The sequence below is a fragment of the Tamandua tetradactyla genome, chromosome 21 (assembly GCF_023851605.1).
Source record: "Tamandua tetradactyla isolate mTamTet1 chromosome 21, mTamTet1.pri, whole genome shotgun sequence".
Taxonomy (NCBI): domain Eukaryota; kingdom Metazoa; phylum Chordata; class Mammalia; order Pilosa; family Myrmecophagidae; genus Tamandua; species Tamandua tetradactyla.
The window spans coordinates 21,910,948-21,931,063 of NC_135347.1; the positions used below are offsets into that span (position 1 = coordinate 21,910,948).

Sequence of the window (20,116 nt, forward strand, 5' to 3'; positions counted from 1 at the left end):
AAATAACCCAATGTACATCAGCTGATGAATGGATAAATAAAATATCTACAAAATGGAATGTTATTTGGCAATAAAAAGGAATGCACTACTGAAATATACTATGTCATGGATGAAGCTTGAGAATATTATGTTAGGTGAAAGAAGCCAGTTAACAAAAGACCGTATATTAGCAAGATCCCATTTATATGAAATGTCCAGATTAGGTGAATATAAAGAAACAAAGTTGAAAGTGATTTCTTAGGGATGAAGATATGAGGGAATTGTCAGGGTGATAGCTAAAAAGTATACGGTTTCTTTCTGAGATGATGAAAATGTTCTAAAATTGATTGTGGTTATGATTTCACAAGTATAGATTGTATACTTTAAATAGGTGAATTCTATGTTATGTGACTTTTCAATAAAGCTGTTAAAAATAAAACTATTGTTGCTGAAGCCCCAAATGCTTCTTAAATATCACTTACACTCACACAAATCACTCTATTTGTATTTTGCATCTCTCATCTCAAGCAGGCTTTCCTTAATGCCCAGGGTCCCATCAAAATTAATTCCAATAGGCTTTTCCTTCATAGCTTTTATCACAAGTGAAATTTTCTCCCCAACTGGATTGCTAAGCTTCCTGAGAGCAAGGGCTGAGTTTCTTTTTAATTCACTATTGCATCATAATGCCAAGCACCAGTGGCTGGCATGTAACTGGTATTGAATAAATGATTAAATAATCGGGTTCAGAATACCCATGAATAGTCTGGGTCTTGTCAGTTGACAATTTAACATTTGCAGAATCTATGAGTTGAACACATAGAAATTTCAACTAGGACGATGAAAATCATAGGATGCTCAAAATTGCCTTAGAGTCCACCCCAGGAGAGATATCTATAAGCATATTGAATACAGTGTGTGTATTTGTTAAAGAAAGGTTTACCTAATTGCGACTTGAAGGATGACAAAAGGGTTTCCCCACCTAATGATTAGGGTGCTATTTTGTAGTTGGATGAAAGATTCACTTATATATTATGCGAAAACTGTATTTGGGGAAATAGAATGTTAAGAGAAACCTGAAATTCTAGTAACAAAGAAAAAAGGCTGCTGATATGAGAAGGAAAAGATTAAAAAAAAAGGTCAAGAGATTTGACTTATTTAAAGAAACATTTCAGTTAGAAAAGATAGTAAAAAAAAAAAAGTGTCTAAAGAGGAAAGCAGACTAGATTGAAGAGGTCAGAAAAACTGTAAAGCAAGAGCAAAGGGCAAACTTAGACTGAAATTGGGAAAATATTCTTAGAACTAATTACTGTCAGAAAGTGGAATGATTTCCCTAAAGAGGTAATTATAGCAAATTCAACAAAGAACTTCAAGTGGAAATTAAATGTTTATGGAAAATGTGGTGTTCATTTTTTTTTAGTTGATAAAAGAAATTCTACAAACTGACTCATGAATTCATTACACTCTTCCATATCCTTTTGCCTCCTATGATGTTTTCCATTTTATATAAGACTGGGTCTGATGGATATTAGAAAATGGTGTGCTTAGTCAGCATTTTATGTGTTATGGTAGGCATTCATTCAAACGCTATATTTAAACTTCACCAAAAAGACTAACACTGTGACGGATATGTAATATTATTTTCCCAACTTGAATTCAGTGCAAGAAATTATATGTGGCCAATATTTCCCAATCCAAATGACACTGTAGATGAATAACATATTCAAAATCTCTCATTCAGACAGTTAACATCCTACATTTCAAGATACAAATTGGGACTTTTGGTTCAAATGGCAAATTCAGAAGTGCTCATCTGCTCTTTCTCTCTAGACTCCAAAAACATGATAATAAAGGAACAGACCCCTAATCCATTGGTGGAGGAGAGATTTTTAAGCGATTTTTGTAAGATAGAAAGGAGGAAAGCCTTTTGACAGATTAAGCAGGACCAGGACAGGAGGCCTCCTTGCCTTTTGTGAGGTGAGCGATGAATGCCAATTTTTCTGGCAGAAGCTCAGGGAAAGCAGGTCTATAGGAAGGTAGGGATACAAAGCAGAACCACAAAGAAAGGGATAACAGCTCCACTGGGCAGGCCCCAGTCTTAGCATTCCACTTGTTCTTTCCAGTGTTCCTTCTCCAGCATTTTATTCCCAGGCACACACACACACACACACACGCACACACAAAAGGTGACATTATCTGGGAGTATTTTATAAATGAAAAGTTCATTTCCCCAATCCGGATCTACAGAGTCAGATCTGAATTTGAACAAAACCGCAGGGGATTCATGTGCACATCACAGTTTAGGAAACTCTGTTCTACATGTCTCCTTGGAAAGGGCAGCTTTCAAGTGATGCATAGGGACACCTGCTCCTGGAAGGAAATGGTCCTGTGCTCTTAAGTCCCTCATCCTGGAGATCAGTTCTTTGGACCCCTCATAGAGATGCTCAGGTTGATCCCCTTTTGAGTCCTGTCTTCTCTCATACTCTCAGGCATCATTAAGTCTCTAGATTTTTGCCCACAGAACAGGCCCTTCTCTCCATCTCTACCTCGGCTGCTCCTGCCCTCGCAAAACCACCACCACCTTTAGCCTCCTGTCACTGTCATAGTCTCCACCTGGTCTCCCCATTTGATCCCTTTCCCCAAATCTCAGTTACTATCACGTCGTGTTGAAAGTGAATGCTTTACCTGGTAACAGTGCTCTCTGTCATCTGGCCCATGATGGCCTTTACTCCCTGACTCTAGACGTCACTGTTTTCTGTCCACCCAGGCCTCTTGCTGGTCCTCACACCCACCACACACATGGCCCTTCATTGCCATGGCCAGTTCTGTCCCTTTATCCTGCAGTGCTTTCCCATAAGTTCCCTCGTGCTCAGACATCCCCTCCTACAGGGAGGCCTTCCCTTAACACGCCCACTGAGAGAATCCCCCATTCCCAGAATCACCATTCTCAACCCTCCCCTGCTCATTCTTCACTCTTATAATCTCCTAACATCTTAGGTTTTCTGTTTAATTTTCCTGTTTGGTATCTGCAATCCTAAAATATCATTCTACAAGGGCAGAGACTTTCCTATCTTCATCGCTGTATTCCTAGCACAAGCCCTGCTTTCTTTCTCTATTTCTAGGAGAAATCTTATACCTTTTCATGATGATCTGCCATTTAGCTCATGCAGGTCCTCCCAGCTTCTCAGGGTGTCACTTGCTGCTTTCTTTCCACCATCACTAATAAATCCTAGACAGTTCCAACACAAAACAAAATAGGGGGTGTTAAGAACTGAGTGAACTCTGTGAGAGTTAGAATTACAAGACTAGGTATCTGCAGCCCTTACCTTTGTGATGTTTGTCCAATTCCTCTCCCTTCTGCAGTGAAACCAGTCAGTCTGCAAGTCCTGCCCAAGTCTGTGGAGCTCCCAGGCAGCCATCCTGACGATGCTAGAGAATCAATAAGAAAAATAGCAATGGTCAGCTAAAGATTACAGGCATAAGAAGAAAACCATCACCATGAAGGAGAGAAAAGAATATTGGCCATATAAAACAAAACCCTATGAAAATGGAACCATCAGAAGTGTTCTTGAGAAAAAGGGAATGAATCCAAGGGGAAAAAATGGGAAAAATAAGGTGAATAGATGATGTTTGTGATATTAAAATAAAATAAATATGTCTTTCCCAAAGAAGGAAAAAGCTATAGCCAAGTCATATGGATCAAATTAAATTGTGGCCAGATTTGGATAGAAAATATGAAAAGAGAATTCATGTAGGAACATTCATTATAGGCCCAGTGGTAACAACATTGGAAACCAGCCCATTCTTTTTGTACTCAGTGAGAAGTATTTACATAATGATGATAATATAAATAACACCATCTAATTTGGTAGGAGTCAAGAGAATATCTTTAAATAAAGACATATTTTAAAGAGGAAGAGAAGAGATACTATCTAAATAAATAACATTTAACTATTTAAATGTAACCAACAGAAGAACTAAAATAATAACTACCAAAAATGATAAGAAGTGAAAATGAGCTAAGAAAAAATGGTCTTTTAAGGCAGGGACCAAAAGACAGTGTATTAATAGATAAACTAGAAATAGCTTAGGAACATATTGTTTAGTGTTACGGAGATAATCACCAGAAAACACGAAAAACAAAATGTTTAGTTGGCTACTTCTGTGGAAACAGATGGGCTAATAGAATGTTACTGTTCCTCATAAACCTTTAAGTACATTTTTTTTTTTTGCTACATACATGCGTTACCTTGATAAAAAAGTTAAGCCTATAATTGTTTCTCTGAAATTGAGAGAAGGAACTAGATTTCAATCATCATCAGTGTTCACATTAAATGGTCAACTAAGCTGGGAAAAAATGATATAACAACACATTTTGTTAGGGCTTGCCCCTTATCCCCAAGAAGAACAAATGTGACCTTAGAACTTGAGAAAAGTGTTTTGTTTTGTTTTTTTAAGGTTCATTTATGGACAACACGTTGGTTTGGAAGCACAAATAGCTACTGTTTCAGAACAAGGCAAGGTCATTTCTGGTGCAGGGCAAACCTTCACGATAAAGAGTCATTGCAGATGGTGAGGGTATCAGGACCTCCTTTGTGGGATTGCCTGCCCAGGGCACCAGAACTAGGGAGGGCAGGAGGTCTCAGGTTCATGAGGGAACAGAGAGCAATGGTGCAAGGATGGTGTTTAAGGAAACATAGTCAAGAAGTCTCCTCAGATAGGATGACATTTGAACAGAGACAAGAATAAAATAAGAAATCCAGACATGAGGCTATATGGGTGGAGGAAGTCCCAGACAGAAAATAGCTATAAAAAGGTCCTAACTCATGCTTTGCATGAGACATCTCCTTTAAAGTTTTAAAGGTATTTCTAACTCAATATGTTTCAAACTAGATTCTTTATATTTCTTCTCATCCCAGTCATCTCCTAGCACTTCCAACCTTGGTAAATGCCACGGACACAGAGCCACGAAGCCAGAAGTCATTCTTGATAACAGCTTCTTTCTCCCCACTGCATCTTGTGCTTCTAATGCATCCTGAGCTTGAAGGATGAACAACCCCAGCCCACACCCCTCTCATTGCTTCCTGGGGCTCCTCCAGTAGCATCTTCATGATCTACAATATCCACTCTCCCTACCCTCTCCACCCCGCAGGATTTAAAAATGCAAGTCAGAGCATGGCAATCCCTTCTGAAATTAAAGCCATCCAGTGACTGGTTGATGTTCATAGGATAGAGACCGAGATAATTAGCTTGGTCTAAAATGCCTTGCATGTTCTGGCCTGCTGACCTCTCAGGCTTCATCTTGCACACTTTCCCTTTGGTCTCTGAATTCCATTCACAGTGGTGCTCTTTTAGATCTAAGAATACTATACTTCCTCCTGCCTCAAGTCACTGGCACCTGCTGACCTTGTGTGACTGTCTCTTCAGCAGGCTTTATTTTATTGGCCTTTTAGATCCCATTTCAAAAGTCACTTCCTCAAGGCTCTGGTTACATAACTTCTTGGGCTTTTCTTACCTCACCAATCTCTTAGTTCTCTGAGGGAAGGAAGTATCTATTTTGCTTGGATCCCCAGCCACTACAGGAGTGTCGGGCATGTAATAGGTATTCGGTACAGTAGGCCTTGCCCTCTCAATCCCCTGGCTCTAACTAGTTCCACCTGGGATTCCCTTGGGGCCCCCAGCTTCCTTTTTAACCAAAGGACATGGCAAGCCAGGACAGACTTCTCCCCTGCCTGTACAGGAAGCTCACCACTGTTAGAGTGGGAGTAAAAAGAAGTGAGGTGTGCTCACTTCCACTTTACCAGACAAGCAGGATCGTGTCTGCTGCTGCCCCACCCAGGAATCCCTTATTGGCTCCTGCATCATCAATCTGCAGGCCAGAAGTGGTAAGCATGGATTATGCAGAGAAGAGGGTTCTGTCTGAATGAGTAAACCTCAGACAATGAGGCCTGACACCCTGGTTCACCAGTGGTAGGAAATGACCACTGAAGCACAACTTCCAGCTACAGAGACAAAGCTACTGCCCCCTGTATTAAGTAGAAAGTGTCATCAGAATCAGTTACGGATATGGTCTGTCAGGGCACAATTTCCCACCAGCTGTGGAGCTGTGAAATTTAGAACAAGTTATCTGCTTCTAATATACAAAGAAGAGAAAGTCATAAACACTCCCACTGTCATAGGGAGAAACTAGAAGGAAAACAGGGGCCATGGGTCCCAAACAGTTCCAAAACCCTGCAGGGCACAGTCCATTGATTTCAAGGTCTGAAAGTCATCTATAAAATGATGCCTTGTCCTCTGGGCTTGATGAAGTGACAGCTCAACCCTTTCCAAGGGCTTTTGCAGCAGCTCTTCTCTCTCCACAGGGATGAGGGCTCCAACATTTTCAAGCATTGGGGTGATGGCCATGCTCTCCACTCCGTCATCATCAAGCAGCATTGAGGTGGCAGCCAAATACTAGGGTTCACCTTCTTTGTGTGTTGGGCACAACCTCAACCCTCTCAGAACAGTGGGGTGGTGGCCAGACTCTCCACAACCCCCAGGGAATGTGTTCCACCCATTCTGAAGACTAGGGTGGCAGCACTCTTCCTATAAAATGGGGTGAAAGGCCCACCCTCTGCAAGCTCTGGAACATACTCACCCTTTCTACCTAGGTGTGTGGGACCACTCTCATGGCTCAATGCTCAAGCTCTTCACTCCAGAGCTCAGCTTCAATGATTCTGCCTCTGAATTATTTCTTCCTCAATCTTTATTTTTCTATCCCTTTTATCCAGGCTAGCAGTGGTTCTGTTCATACAGACCTTGCAAAAAACTTGTCAATTTTGCATGCAGTACTCAAAGGTCCCAACTGTCAGATAGTAGGACCTTCCACAGATCCTTCCTGGTTAACTGCATTTCTAATCTTGACTTGTACTAAAATGGCTGACTGGTTTCATATTCAATTAAGTCCTCAGAAGGGGCTCTATTCTTTGACTCACTTTCCAAAAGTTCGGAATTTTCCAAACCATTAATTTCTGATTCATTTGTGCCCAGGAGTTCAGGCCTCAGCCTCTTTCCTCTCACATTTTATCATAAGCTGCAAGGAGATACCAGGCTGCACTTGCCACATTTAGTTTGGAAATCTCTTCAGCTAAATATCTAAGCTCCTCACTTTCAAATTCTGCCTTCCATCCAATGGCAGGATTCAATTTTGCCAAATTCTCTGTCACTTTAAAACAACGATCACCTTTCTTTCAATTTGCAATGACACATACATCATTTCTGTCTAAGTCCTCACCCAAAGTATCTTTAGCATCCATATTTCCACCAACAGTTCCTTCAAAGCAATCTAGGCCTTTTCTATCAAACACATCACAATTCTTCCAGACCTTTCCCCTTACCCAGGCCATTCCAGCATTTTTTGTATTTGCAATGCAGCACCACACTCTTCTGGTACCAAAATCTGTTTTAGTCTATTGAGCTGCAGAAAGCAGTATACCAGAAATGGGCTGGCTGTTAGCAATGGGGATCTAGTAACTTACAAACTTACAGTTCTGAGGCCATGAAAATGTCCAAATGAAGGCATCATTGAGATAATACCTGGAATCCTCTGTCAGATGGCAAAGTACAAGGTGGTCTCTGCTGGTATCTCCCTTCACTTCCAGGTTTAGTTGCTTTCAGCTTTTACTTCTGTAGCTTTCTCTCTCAAACTCTCTTTCTCTCTCTCCTTTTTCTCTGAATTTCATCCTTTTATAAATGACCCCAGTAAGAGCATAAGACCCACCTTGGGATACCTCAACTGAAATAACTTATTGAAAAGTTCCCACCCATAATAGGTTTACACCCACAGGAAAGAATTAACTTTAAGAACATGATCTTCTGGGGTCCCTTCAGCTTCAAACTACCTCAAGTAGTAAAAGTGGTGTAGATTTCTGCAATTTGCCAATACCAGGACATTAACTATTGGTTAAGACACACCATTAAGTAATTTTTCCAGCAAATATATACTAGTGCCTTTTTTCTTTAAATCACAAAATCAGTATCTTTGCCTCTAATATATTCATGATCATGTCTACTCAAACATTATATACATTATATGTATGAGTTTTTATATATTATACATGATTTTAGACTTAAGTAATTCCACACACAGGAGATGTTAGTCTCAACACAGTAGCTATAAATGAGGTGCACACAGCTTTAATATGTCCCATTATTGGTCAGTGTCTCTTTTGTAGTGCTCAGGTCAATGAACTATAGCTGGATCAATAATGGATCTTTTTATCAGCTTGGTAACAAGCACTTGTCCTGTGTATTCCAATATACTGACACTCTCAATTGCAGGTGTGTGCCAAGTGGTGGAAACTGGTGTGTCCCTTGTCCTTAAGGCAGTCCCACAGGTTCCAGGTTGCACTTGTCTCAGGAAACGTGGTCCCAGGGGGTACAGAGGGCGGAGGATTCAACTGCCCTGTCATATAGAGAATTCTGCACAACAGAATTTGATTGTTTGTCTTCTTCAATTTTTCCGGTTTACTGTTCCATATAGCCCTGCCCTGGAGTAAGAAGAGAGGTACAGTGCATGCTTTTAAGTCTATGGAGAAGGTGACCCCACCTAGCTGCTAAGAGTATGGAGTATGTAGCTAAAACTTTCTACAGGAAAAAGAACATTCTTACTCTATTGTCTTAGTTTTTCTAGGCTGCTATCAAAAACAAAACACAAACTGGGTTTGGACTAAACAATGCGAATTTATTATCTCGTGGTTTCCCAGGCTGGAGGGTTTGCTTCCTCCTGGGCTTGGTAGCATCCAGGTGGACCGGCAATCCCCGGGATTCCTTGGCTTTCCCGCCAGAGGGTGATGTTCTTTCCTTTCTCTTCTGGGTTCCTGCTCACTTCTGGCTGCACCCCTCCCCTGTGCCTTTCTCTTTATAAGGCCTCCTGTATTAGGATTAAGACCCATTCTGATTCAATTGGCTACACTGTAACTAAAAGTAACATCTTCATACTCTTATTCATTCCTATAGGAATGGGATTAAGATTAAGACTTTTTCCCCCCTGGGGGACATAACACATCTGCGACACCTATCCAAAATGGCAAATTAGAATTATTTATTGGTTGTAAACAATTATTCTAGTGTTATACCCTATGCAAAGTTATAAAAATACTTTAAAAATTCAAAAATACTCCTGCCACATTGTATCTAGCAATATACAACAATTGAAACAGTTCATCTTTACAAACAAGAAAGTAAAAAAGTCCAAGAAACTTGTATTAAGCAAGGACTCACAGTTTTGTGCTATGTCAAAGCAAAAGAATAAAAATGCACTCCATAGGCTCTGGAGTGCATATGGCACTAGGTTTAAACCTAGTTCTATACTATTTGAATGATGTTGAGCAAGTTACTTTACCTGCGCAAACCTCTACCTCATAGAGATTAGTTTGCAGATTCAATAAAATAACAGTTACACAAAGCATTTAACATAATCCCTGGCACATATTAAGTACTTAGTAAACGCCAATTTTTATTGTGATAATAACAATGTTGCAAAGCAATGATCTCTAGCTGTCTTTGATATTCACTACTATCAGAAAAAAATTGGATAATGTGTCCCCAATATATATTAATGTTATATCCCTGTACACCAATGTGTTACATATGTTACAAAAATAAATAAAAATTGAACTATTTGAAGGATGAAATACAAAATAAATATAGATAGAAGCTGTACTATTTTCTTCCTACATCCTAGGGAATTGTCTTGTGTAACTCCTAAGGTGCATGACCCTTCTCTGGTAGCACTGCTTTAAATGCTTATAATAAAAGGCATTTCCCAAAAAATTTAGGTTTAAGCTCAAAGTCATAAGTCTCCTCTATAACCTCCCCCACTGTTCCTCTCTAAATTTATGTTCCACTGATGCAAAAAGTAAATCTTTTAGACCAGCGCCGGGAGCTTTCTCACTTGCCATACTTGAAGATTCAGCTGGCTTCCCATCTTTTTCAGGATGCCTGCCCTCGCTTGAGGGGCCTTCCCAACACATGTGACCCTGTCTTCTCAGTAGACCGAGCTTCCTTACTACCAGCCCCACACCTTTCCAGGTTACCTTGGGGTTGACTTTTCTACGTCTATGTGTATTTTCCTCTAGCAAGGCGTTGTGTGAGTCCTGACCACAGAGACCATGTCTTAGGCTTCTGATGTTCTCTCCTAGTGCCCAAACACTTCTGATGTTCATGAATAAGAAGTTTTTAAAAAATTACCTGTTGGAAACTTTGTTGTACAATTTATTTCTATTTTAAAAAATATATCCTAATTAAAAAAAATAACAACAACAAGAAACGATATCCTGTGGATCTTCTGGTCTCAGAGTTTGTTCCCTACAAACCTACCAGGAAAACTTCTTGAAGCTTCTTGCTACATGTTATTCAACTCTACTTCTTAAAATCAAATAGTCTTGGGCGGGCCACAGTGGCTCAGAGGCAGAGTTCTCACCTGCCATTCCAGAGACCCGGGTTCGTTTCCTGGTGCCTGCCCGTGCAATAAAATAAAATCAAATAGTCTCAAAGGTAAAAAGAACTTCCTTATTTTTCAGATGAGAGAACTAAGATTTGGAGAAATTAAGTGAAGTCATTAAAAAAAAATTTTTTTTCTAAAAAATTCTCAGCATTCAAGATAAAAATTAAAATATTTGGAGACAATGGGCAGAGAATTTAGATATTCCTTTTATAACTAGGCTCAAATAAAAGATCCTTAAGAACAAGAAAATCTGTCTTCTTTGTCTCTGCAACCTAGTCTGCCTACAATATTAGGTATTATTTTATGTTGTGCAAAAGCACTAGGCTTTGAAATCTATTTGAAAAAAGAAAACCCATAATCAATTGCTCTTGTTATATAAGGTACCCTGAGAATTGAACATAAGCAGTGCTAGGTAGTTATATGGCCTAGAAGTATAAGATGATGACTATTGGAGAGAGAAAATCAATTGCCTTTTTTCCTCCCCAGAAAGTGCCCTTTAGGGGACAGATGCGCACAGGCTGTAAAGAGTTCATTACTTGGTAGTTCTTTCTAATGGCAGGCAGCACTGAGGCTGACAAGGTAACAAGTAGTCACTCTTCCAAAGGTCACTCTCTCTGGCCCAGCAGCCTTTTCACTCGGAAATACAATCTGGGTCTAATGTTGATTTGTAAGGAGAGGTCATTATACCACTCAGCTGCAGGCATCCACTTTCTAAAGATTTTTAAATTGTGCTTCTTTTAAAAATAAGCTCAAAACTGTGATATTTGTGCTTTATTGCTAGTGAAAAGAACTGATTACCGTGGTTAGCGGTAACTGCTTTTTATTGAGAAGGGGAAGCCAAGGAGTGGAAAATACATCTTGTGGCCTTGTGTAGGAAGGCTGAAATAAAATTCATCGCATCAGTTAGTTTTCAAAAAGAAAAAGGAGGAGGATGGGGTTGTGGTTCCTTTTGACTTGGATGGTCCATACAAGCAGATAGGGAAGCAGTTGACGTGGGTGGAGTCTGATGTGTAGAGAGGGTCTCTGGACATTTAGCAGAGAGGAGGATTCTCCCCACAGCTGGGGGTGCTCTGGAGCAGCTGGAAGCTCTTGAGTATGGGCAGAAAACCAGTTCAGGAAGGGCAGAAAAGCTAGAAACCCGGTGACCATTGGATTTGTATTTCCAGTTTCCAAAAGACCTCTACCCTGTAGGGTAAACTCAAGCAATTCTATTGGGATGGTGAAAGTGGAACCTACATTTCGAGTTGTAATTTTCATCACTATCCAATGAGAGAGCACTCTTCCATTTCTGGATTACAAATACTAGCAGTATTGGCTAGAGTTAGTTCAATTTCAGTCATTTGGCATGGATGCTGGGTTGGCTTTTGTGGGGCCTATGAGATCCAAACTGAATAATGCTTATTTTTACATATGATCCATTTTTCCTGAAGATATCATCTGTTTATTCTTTTGCATCATCTATATTCACCAACTTTATAACACTTGCTTGAATGCATCTCCTATATCTGTGGGTCTTCATGTCCACTTTCAAAATGGAAGTAGACAAACTGCTTATTTCATAATTCAGCCTGTATTACTTGAAGCGGGAAAATGATTCAACCTCAATATATGTGTATTTCCATGGCTTGTGTTGTGAAGCCTAACTATTGGCAGATTATTCGGTATTTTCAGTAAATACTTAGGGAATATTTCTTTAGCAGAGAATTATTCCAGCTAGCTTGGATTTGTGTTGAGCTTGTAATAGCACCACAGTATACTGGCCCTGACTCTTTGGGCTGACAGCCCCTGCTGTCCCCTGCTACAGTGATGCAGCTTTATCGCAGGGCCATCGCCACTGTCATCTCCACCCCTTGGAGGTGCAGCATTACAGGCCATTTTAAATCACATCAAGCTGCAATCAGCACTGCAATTTTTATACCTCCACAAAGAAAACATTTTCTTCAGTTTTAGGCTGACCAAAATGGGCAAAGTCTTAGTTTCGAGGAGAGCAATAGCATTGATGGCAATTTACAAATTAATTAAGCCATATGCTGGGAGGAAAATTGCTATGACTATGAAAACAGGTTTATTTCTCTATTATGAAAGTAGTGACACAAATCAATAAGACAAAACCAATAAGACTTCAATAAATAAGCATAAAGTACACAAACAATCCTCAAAAGAGTGACTATAGCTAGTAAACAAACCCAGAGGAATGTTCAATCCGAGTAAGCTGACAAATGCAAATTTTAAAAGGAAGATATTGTTTTCACCCTTTAAATTAGTAAAGAATTATAATACCCAATGCTGCCAAAATAGCGATGAGTCTGCCAATCACTTTTTAAAAGTTATTCCTCCCTTTAAACAATATTTTGATAATAATCATTGAGAATCTTAAAAGTGTGTACACTTTTGGTTCAGGAGTTCCCAAGAAAATAATTTAAAATGCAGGGAAAAAATTGTGTGCACAAATTAATTCATTAGGAAATTATTTATATTAGCAAAAATCTGAAGTGAGCTGAGTAGTCAACAAGAGGGACTTGTTAAACAAATGATACATTACATAGCCATAGTAGTGTGTTTAGACTTCTGGTCAGTATGATAGTTTGAGTTGTGTAGAAAATTCCTCCTTCTGCCTCAAATACAGCAAATGTCACTTAAAATGTAATTTAAAAATTATATCTGCTATCTTAAACAGTAGATGATATATAATCAAAAGAAAAGCATTTGGCCAGCCCTGCTGTCTGAGTGATTCCCAGCCCCAGCAAAGGGCCCAAGCTTCCAAAGCCCTGAAACCAAGGGGAAACACCCCCAAATCTGGGCTCATTTCCCACTCCACTTTCATTGACCAAGCAGCTGCATCTCCAGAAGCAAACAAAGGCTGCATCTCCCGACACCTGGCAAACATGCCATATTGCCTCACAAATTGATTGCTTCTCTGAGGTGCCCACAAGTGTATTTGGGGAGAAGCTTCCAGAGCAGGTCGAGGAGTGGCTGTCTTTCTCTGAAACAGGAGAGATACCACACAAGAACCTGGGTCTCATGAAGGAGGCGATGGGTCAGGCAGAGGAAGTGGCTGTGGAGATTACTAGGAAATTAGAAGAACAGGAGAAGAAATGCTTGAATAAGGAAAAGAAACGGCTGAGACTGCGACTGCTTTTATATCTTCAGAAAACAGCACTGTAATCTGGAAGAGTATAAGGACAAATGAGAGATCCAAAAAAAAAAGATGGAGAAAAAAAAAAAAGCTCCAGGAGATGTTTCAGGATAGTGGAATGGAAGAGCCATCTGTGTTTAACTCCAAACCTAAGAAGAAAAAATTCAATGAGGAGCTGATTAGTAGTGATTTTGAAGAGACCGCTGACAGCACAGTCTTTCCTCAAAGAGAAGCCAGTTAGCAATCTTGAAGAGGCAGACAACAGCAGAAGTGCCTCCAAGAAAAAGAGAAACTCTCGTTCAAGGAGGGGCCTGTCAGCAGTGGACCTGAAGAGGCTGTTAGCACTGAGAGTAGCCCCAAGAAAAAGAAAAAGTTACAAAAACTATCCCAGGAAGATTAAAATGGACATTCCCAGGGTGGATATGCCCCAAAGTGGCATTTCCCAATTTATCTCCTATACCCCAATTTTAAAAATTACAAAAAAAAAAAAAAAAAGAAGAGAAGAAAAGTATTGATTTAAAGAGATTGAAGACATGAATGAGATATTAAGAGAACTGGGGGTTAGAAAGATCAGATCCAATACATATCTACTTGAAGTTCCAAGAATAAGGAATAGAAAAAGGGGAGAGGCTATATTTAAAAAAAGAAATGGCTTAGACTCTCCAACTGTAGAGAGACACGAGGTCTCAAATAAAAGGAACATCCCAAGTCCTGAGGAGAATAGATAAAATTGATACACATCTAATTGCATCATGTAGAAATGGAGAGTATCAAAATCAAAGAGAAAATCCTAAAAGCTACCACAAAGAAAAGTCAGATTACCTACTAAAGAACAATAATGGGCTTAGATAACTTGTTTTTGAAGTGCATTCACATAATCAAAATAATGTCGAAGGTTATTGCTGGAAATAATGAATTCTGTGCCAGTACTAGGATTTCACAAGATTTCTTGTTATCTATATATATGAAGTGTATTTATGTTCATATGTAAATTTTGGACCCTGCTACTTTACTGAATTCTCTCAATTTTTCCATTGATTCTCTTGCATTTTCCATGATAATTATATCTCTCAGAAAATAACAATACTTTTAACTCCTTTTTCCATTGTTTATTCATTTGATTTCTAATCTGGCTAATTGTATTCAGTAGGACATTCAGCACCACTTAAATAGCAGTGAAATCCTTGTCTGCCGCCTCATTTTATGGGACAGTTTCCAGTAAAAAAATCTTAAATCAACATGATGTTCCTTTAATAGGGAGATGGACTCTTCTTTAACATGATATAGCATACCTATTAATTCTGGTTTTATTTTCAGATTCTTTGTGATAAATGGATGTTGAATATTATAACAGGGATTTTCAGCATCACTGAAGATGGTCATATAATTTTTCTATTGTTTTTTATTAGTATGGTAAATTATCTTAATCTTTTTTGATGTTGAATTGTTGCTATACTTCTAGATAAAATGCAGTTTGTTCATAGTTTATTATTCCTTTAATGTGCTGCTGAGTTTTGTTTGCTGTTTATTTAGATTTATTATGTAGACATTCATAAGAGATACTGATGTCATTTTCTTTTCTTTTGCTGATATATTTGGGTTCTGGTACATCTGGCACAATGATTTTCTCATTTAATGACAATAATTTTGAAGCATCCCTTCTTTCTTATGTTCTGTAACAGTTTAGATAGCATTAGAAGTATCTGTTCATTAGGGGCTTACTTAAATTTCTCCTGTGAAAACATCTGGACTTGATGATGGTTTAGGGGTTGCTCTTTGACAGCATTTAATATTTCCTCTCTGATATTCTTCTGTTTATATTTTCTAATCTCTTGTAGGGGCAGTTTTGGTAATTTAATTTCCCTATGAAATAATTTATTTTCACCAAGATAATTTTATACATATATATTTTTATTTTGAAGTAGAGTCAGACTTACAGAAAAGTTGCAAATACGTTACAAAGACTTTTCTTCTTCCCTGAATGATTTGAGACTGATTTACTGACCTAATGCACCATTATTCCCTGAATATTGGTATAATTTTCCTACAAACTAGGAAAGTCTCTTTGACAACCACAAAACAAGCATCAAATTCAGGAAATTAACACTGATAAATTACTATCATTTATACCTCAAATTCCATTCAGATTTCACCAATTGTACCAATAATGTCCTTTATAGCAAAGAAGATCTAGTTCAGAATCATCTGTTCCATCTAGTTATCATATACTTTTAGTTTCCTTCAGTGTGGATGGAGACCTATCTTCTATTGACTTTCATGACCCTAACACTTTTTAATGTTATAGGACTCTTATTTTGTAGGATGTTCCTCAATTTAGGTTTGTCTAATGTTTCCTCATGATTCGACTCAGATAATGTGTCTTTGGCAGGAATATCACAAAAGTGATGCTGGATTCTCTTGTTGCATCCTATCAGATGACACACTACATGTATTTATCTCATTACTGATCATGTCCTCTCTAATCACTTGATTAAGTCAGTATCTGCAGACGTCTCCACTATGAAGTTAGGCTTTCTGTCCCGTTGTAATTAGTGAATGTGTATGTGTGTGCGTGTGTGTGTGTGTGCATGTCTAGTGGGGGAAATAATTTCAGTTTCTCATCAAATTTCCAATTTATTCATTTATATATTTATGTTAGCTTGGACTACTGATTTCCTATTTTATTTTCTGACTTAAAGTTCTGTTACTATAAGGGCAAACCATGGTGGCTCAGTGGCAGAGGTCTCGCCTGCCATGCTGGAGACCTGGGTTCGATTCCCAGTGCCTGCCCATGTTAAAAAAAAAAAAAGTCTGTTACTATTATTATTGAATTTGAGCCTCAAATTTTCTCTCATATGAGCACTAGGTGCCAATTGAGCTGGCTTCTGTGTCCTTTTGATACATGTCCATTCGTTTTTGAGCATTTTCTTGCTTTCTAGCACAAAGGGATGTTTTAGGATCATTTTGTACTTTCTTTTTCTTATTCCTAGAATCAGTATTTTCTCCCAGGATCCCTGGTTTCTTTAAGTGGAGAATGGTATTTAGAAATCAAGATCTGAATACTAGGCGTGCTCATTGCTCTTGGGGGTTTCCTCCTATTCCAAGGTCCTCTCAGTGGGCAGAGTTAAGAAATATATATATGTGCATGCACTCACACATATTTACTTTATATTTATTTCCACATCTAACTATATTTAATGAAATCTATTTGTTCACATAAATACCTAAAATTCCAACCCAAAACCAAAGGATTCATTCTAGTGTGCTCCCTTTCCTTGTTTATACCTCTTTTCTCCAACAGTACCATTACCCTCAATATATTTACTCATTGGATCAAACCCCCTGTGTGCTGGTTTGAAAGGATGTATGTCCACTAGAAAAGCCTGTTTTAATCTAAATCCCATTTCATAAAGTCAGAATAATCCTGATTCAATACTGTATGTTTGAAACTGTAATCAGATCATTTCCCTGGAGATGTGATTTAATCAAGAGTGGTTGTTAAACTGGATTAGGTGACAACATGTCTCCACCCATTTGGGTGGGTCTTGGTTAGTTTCTGAAGTCCTATAAAAGAGGAAACATTTTGGAGAATGAGAGATTTCTGAGAGAGCAGAGAATGACATAGCCACCAGAAGCAAAGTCCACCAACCAGCAACCTTTGAAGATGAAGAAGGAACATGCCTCCCAGGGAGCTTCATGAAACAGGAAGCCAAGAGAAGAAACTAGCAGATGATGCTGTGTTCACCATGTGCCCTTCCAGATGAGAGAGGAACCCTGATTGTATTCACCATGTGCCTTTCCAGAGATGAGAGAAAAACTCTGACTGTGTTTGCCATGTGCCCTTCTACTTGAGAGAGAAACCCTGAGCTTCATTGGCCTTCTTGAACCAAGGTATCTTTCCCTAGATTGGACATATCTATAGACTTGCTTTAACTGGGACATTTTCTCAGCCTTAGAACTGTAAGGTAGGAATTCCCCCTTTTAAAAGTTATTCTGTTTCTGGTATATTGCATTCTGGCAAGCAAACTAGAACACCCTGTGTATAACCAATCTTGTATCTCCACTGTCACTTACTGTCCCCTGTGGAAACCCTCCTTACTTTGATTGGGGCCAACACCCCAGGTCAGGCTATTCTCCATAAATATCATCTTTATCCCACTTTGGCCCTGAGACCCCACACTGTGTCTCCCACACCTATGTGGACACTCACCCTACCTGCTTAGGCTCTGACACCTTACTCTAGACCACCTCTCAGTGGAGACATCTACCTTGCTCTGACCAATCTAATAGCTTTCAGACTGAATTGCTTACAAGGGGAAGGGGAAGAAAAGAGGAGAAAGGGCAGTTAGGGACTCATTAGTATTTTTACAAATATTTGCATATTGTTGAAAAAATAGTCTCTTTCGATTCCTTTATTTTTCCATAAATCTAGAATTAGTTCTTTCATATCATTCCTTATTTTGTATATTTGTGCTTTCTTCTTCACTCCCCTTTATTTTCTTAATTAGATTAGTCATCAATTATTTTTATTCATTAATTTTTATTTTCAAAGAACCAGTTCTTGGATTAGTTCTAAAGTTGTTACTCTTCTTATTCATTAATTTCCACTTATATCTTTGTTAATTGATTCTTTTTCCTTACTTTAGCTCTTTTGTTGTATATTTTCTGATTTCTTGAATTTGAAGTTTAATCTTACTCTTTATTCTCTCTATTAAAATAATATAGATATTTAAGACTATGATTTTCCTATGATCATTGCTTTTGTTGTATCCATGTTTGCATTATCACCATTTTCTAAATATTCTGTAATTTTAGTTTCAATTTACTATCTGTCCAACAGTTAGGAAAGGGGTTTTTGTTTTTGTTTTTAAATTCTGTGGTGATAGAGATATTTAGTTTTTTGATCTGTTATCAATTTTTAATTTATTATATTTTCACAGGAATTGCTTTTTAAATCATCTCTTTTTTATAATTTATTGAGTATATTTTTGTGGCCTACTATTATTTTTGTGGCCTGTTTGGTACAAACGAGGACTTTAAAGATAACCTGATTAGATGTTAGACAGAAATGATGACCATGTCATTGCAAACTGGAAGAAAGGTAACCCTCATAGTAAAGTGGCAGAGAATTTGGCAAAATTAAGTGCTGGTATTGGGTGGGAAGCAGAATTTGAGAGTGATGAACTTAGATATTAACAGAAAAGATTTCCAATCTAAATGTGGAAAAGTAGCCTAGTGTCTCCTTGCAACCTACAGTAAAATACAACAGGATAGAGATAAGCTGAGAACTGAACTCTTGGTACAATGAAACCAGAAATTGATGGTCTGGAAAATTCTGGGCTTCTGGAAAGGAAGACCCCAGAGAATAATGTCCCATGTAAGGATTTAACCAACAGGAAACAGTCAGTCATTTAAGAAAAAGCCAGGATTGGAAATGAAATTATCCAGAAAGGATTTATGTAAGGTCCTATTATCTGATGGGTGTAATCCATGTATATTGCACGAAAAACTGACAAGTTTCTTGCAAGGCCTGTGTAAATGGAACCACTGCCAATCTGAACTAAAAGGGACAGAAAAAGGGACAAACTGAAGGAAAAATTACTTCAAAGGCAGAACCATGGAAGCTAAGGATCTGAAGCCAAGAAATCTCAGGCTAGGAGAGTAGATACACCCATCCATGTAGAGAGGGTGATTTTGCCTTGGAGGCAGAGGATGGATGGTAGAGTGTTGCTGCTTGGGCCTTGGAGATGGTGGAGCACATTCCTTAGGGACTGGGGAGAGTCTTGCTGCTGCCCCATTGTTCTGAGGGTGTTGAGCATGTGCCCTGAAGATGGCAAAGGGTCCAGATATTGCCCTGATGCTTGGTGAGGGTGGAGCCTAGAAAATGGTGGTCTCCCCAAAGTTCCCTGAGATTGCAACCTTCATGTGAGCGTTTGGAGAACACAGGGCTGCTGCTGCATAAACCCTTGGGAAGGTTGAAACTGACACTCTTCCAAGCACTGTGGATGATAAATGGCTCTCAGACTTTAAAAATCTAATGGAGTTTGCCCTGCAGGTTTCCAAAACTGTGACTCCTGTGTTCCTTCCATTACTCCCTATAAAAATGGGAACATTAACCTATGAGTGTCCCTCCTTTGTATATTGACAGTAGATAACTTGTTCTATGTTCACAGGTCCACAGCCAGAGAAGAATTTTGTCATTTTTTGGCCTCAGAATGTAAGCTTGTAACAATAAATCCCCTTTATAAAAGCCAACCTATTTCTGGTATACTGTATTCCAGCAGCTTTAGCAAACTAAAAGAATACCATACAATCATCCAAAGTATACAATCAATGGTTCACAATATGATCACATAGTATTCACTACCATAATCATTTCTAGAACACTTTTATGGCTCCAGAAAAAAATAAAAATAAAAACCCCATACATCCTATACCATTCCCCCCCCCCCCCCCCATTGACCACTAACATTGCAGTCTACCCAATTTTACAATTTACAATAGAGGTAGGTCAATTA

General features: G+C 38.7%; 1 long non-coding RNA gene across 1 annotated transcript in view; it reads right to left on the bottom strand.

Moving 5' to 3' along the window:
• The window catches only part of LOC143665528 (uncharacterized), a 65,921-nt gene extending 55,512 nt beyond the window's left edge, over positions 1 to 10,409 (bottom strand). Inside the window, exons 1-3 of the long non-coding RNA XR_013167036.1 lie at positions 10,336 to 10,409; positions 3,303 to 3,405; positions 3,113 to 3,205 (exon numbers count right to left, since the gene is read on the bottom strand). This is a non-coding gene — a long non-coding RNA (uncharacterized LOC143665528). The remainder of the gene's footprint in view (positions 1 to 3,112; positions 3,206 to 3,302; positions 3,406 to 10,335) is intronic.
• Between the last annotated feature and the right edge of the window lie 9,707 nt (positions 10,410 to 20,116).